Raw genomic sequence first — 3,001 nt, 5'->3', positions numbered from 1 at the left:
CTCCAAGGTGGTATAGGCAAGCAACATTTAATACCAGATGGTGGTGCTTTCTGTAGTTTGTGGGCATGCTGTCTGGAACTGAACATTTCTGGAGTGGTGGCCCTATAAAAGTAGACTTTTCCACATTCATAATCCAAAGAAAAAGCAAACATCTTCCAGAAAAGAAAGCTACCAGCATTCCTTTCCAACCCCTTTAAAGGCCCATTCAGTCCTCAAGCTGAGGACCCAAAGGCTACTTGTATGAATAAACACTGAGACACTGCTTTTCGGAGAAAAAAAAAAAAAAAAAGATCTTCTACTTCTTCTTGAGGGCTTTTATTTTCTTCAGGGCTTTTTATCATTAACAAATGTTGGCTTTCTTCAAATGCTTTTTTTGCATCTATTCAAATGATTGTGTGATTTTTGTCCTTGATTCTATTAATGTGATGTATTACACTTATTGATTTGCATGTGTTGAACCATCCTTGCATCCCTGGAATGATCTTGCTTGGTCATGATGTGTGATCTTTTTGATGATTCACTGTACTCTTTTTGTTGATGATTTTTACATCTGTGTTCATTAAGGAGATTGGTCTGTGGTTCTTTTCTTTAGTTGGATCTTTTTCTGGTTTTGGAATCAAGATAATGCTAGCTTCCAGGAATTACTCCTTTCCTTTCAATGTCATTACAGTTTAAGGAGTATTGGTGTTATATCTTCTCTAAAGTTCTCATGGAATTGGGCAGTGAATTCCTTGTCTTAGTTGGTAGGGGTTTTTATTACTATTATTACTTCAGTTTCACTTACTGATGTTGGATTATTCAGGATTTTTCTGTCTTCTTGTGTCAGCTTTGTAGTCCATGTATATCCAAGAATGTATCCATTTGTTCTGAGTTTTCCATTTTATTATAGATTCTCAAAGTAGCTACCAATAATCTGGATTTTGGTAGAATTCATTGTGATTTCACCTTTTTCATTTTTAATTGTATGGATTTGGAGAGTTTCCTCATCTTGATAGGATTGGCTAATAGTTTGTATGTTTTTTTAGTCTTTTAAGGAACCAATTCCTCATTTGTTCTTTCTACTTTTAATCTCAATTTCATTCATTTTTTTTCTCTGAACTTTATAATTTCCATCTTGCGTTAACTTTGGGTTTGAACTGTGATGTGCATCATTGGGTTATTTTTTTGAGCTCATTATTTTCCTGATGTGGGAATTCACTACTATAAATGTCCCTCATAAGACTGTTTTCATTATGATATATTAATTCCAATATGTTATATGGATTCCAATATGTCTGAATTATCATTTGATTGTAGAAACTGTCTAATTTCTTCCTTAATCAGTTTATTCAAGAGGGTATTATTTTATTTACAAGTGCTCACATAATTTCTGTGGTGTCTTTTATAATTGATTTCTAGATTTATTGCACTATGATCTGATACTATGCATGAAATTACTTGTGTCTTTTGCACTTAAGTATACTTTATGTGCTAGTGTATGTTGTATTTTAGAGAAAGTCCCATGTGCTACTGAAAAGAATGTTTTTCTGTTCTGGTTGGGTAGATACCGTGTATATGTATATAAAATCACTTTTTCAAAAGTTTAGTTCACCTTTGATATTTCTTTGTTGTTTTTTTATCTACTTGATCTGTCCCTTTCTGACAGTGGAATATTGAGGTCCCTCATTACAACTGTATTAGTGTTTATCTGACTTTTTCATGTCCATGAGTTTTTATGAAGTTGGATGTGCTGCTGCTTGGAACATTTATGTTTATAATTGTTAACTCTTCTTTTTGAAGTCTTCCCTTAACCAATATGTGCTGATTTTTGTTTCTTTTAATCAGTCATGACTTGAAATACACTGTGTCTGAAATTAGGATACAAACTGTTGCTTTTTTCTGGGTTCCTGTGCATGGAATATTGTTTTCCATCTTTTGGGTTTTATTGTTTCTTTCTTACCATCCCAGAAGACTTATGAGGTTTCATCTGGGAAATTACTAGCAGTTTTTGGAAAGCAAAGAATGAAGATTGTTAATTGGAATAAAAATAAGAATTTAATGAGTTCCAATAAGCAGCATTCTCAAACTCATGGACAGCAATCTACAGGAGACATCTTCAAAAAGCCATCCCAAAGCAATATGAAGAGATATAAGATGAGAGGAGACTCCTTAGGAAAGAATGCAACTGATCCACAACCAAGATTCTTGGGTCAACAAGCTCTTCCAGCAAGATGGGGTCATAGCTCTGTAGAGAACCATTCTTCAGAATTTGTGAGGAAGAGAATAAAGAAGTAACAAATAGAAAATTCCTGGGACTGTAAATCATGACAGAACCAGTAAAGCATCCCTGCTGCCTCAAGAAAAGGGCCCCCTGCTAACCCCACTATTGAAAGCAAGGGAGCATTTAAGAATAGAATTGAAGTTAGAATGAAGATTCTTTTTTTTTTTTTTTTTTTTTGCGGAACCAGGGGATTAAACTCAGGCTCTTGTGCTTGCCAGGCAAGCGCTTATTCTACTGAGCTATCTCCCTGGCCCCAGAATGAAGATTCTTCAAGAATTAAAACCATGGCTATTTGAAGACTGAGAGTGAGCAGGCAGAAAGCAGCTCTTTCGATTTTCCTACTAAGAGAAATATAGATGTCATTCTGGAAGAATATGCAAATTGTAAGAACCACAGTGAAATACTGATAACAAGAAATAGCTAATGAACTTGTGGCAGAAATAAAAGAGTATCTCGTTATGATATTGGACACTCAGCTGCTCCACAGATTTGAGAAGCCCCCGTTTGCCCAAATCTTCTTTGCTTACCCTGATATGGCACTGTCCCAGGTTTATAAAGTGCTACACCTAGTAAGATTGTTTGTAAAACTCAGAGCAATGTTGGTGTATATGACCCATGATGAAAAGCGTCTTGCATTATTCTTTTCTTTTTCCTTTTTTTTATCTTTTTTTTATTTATTTTTTTTCTTTTCAAAGTTTTATTGATAAACAGATAGCAATGAGACAGTTTCAAATCAAATCG

The 3,001-nt window shown here is 34.6% G+C and overlaps 1 protein-coding gene and 1 pseudogene across 1 annotated transcript in view; both read left to right on the top strand.

Moving 5' to 3' along the window:
- Gphn (gephyrin) overlaps positions 1-3,001 on the top strand; it is an 837,950-nt gene that overhangs the window by 696,631 nt on the left and 138,318 nt on the right. The gene's annotated exons all lie outside the window — the stretch shown is intronic.
- LOC101562512 overlaps positions 1-3,001 on the top strand; it is a 14,805-nt pseudogene that overhangs the window by 533 nt on the left and 11,271 nt on the right.

Source organism: Octodon degus, unplaced genomic scaffold (genome assembly GCF_000260255.1).
Source record: "Octodon degus isolate 3935 unplaced genomic scaffold, OctDeg1.0 scaffold00007, whole genome shotgun sequence".
In the NCBI taxonomy this organism is placed as follows: domain Eukaryota; kingdom Metazoa; phylum Chordata; class Mammalia; order Rodentia; family Octodontidae; genus Octodon; species Octodon degus.
This window is presented reverse-complemented; position numbering and strand designations above follow the sequence as displayed.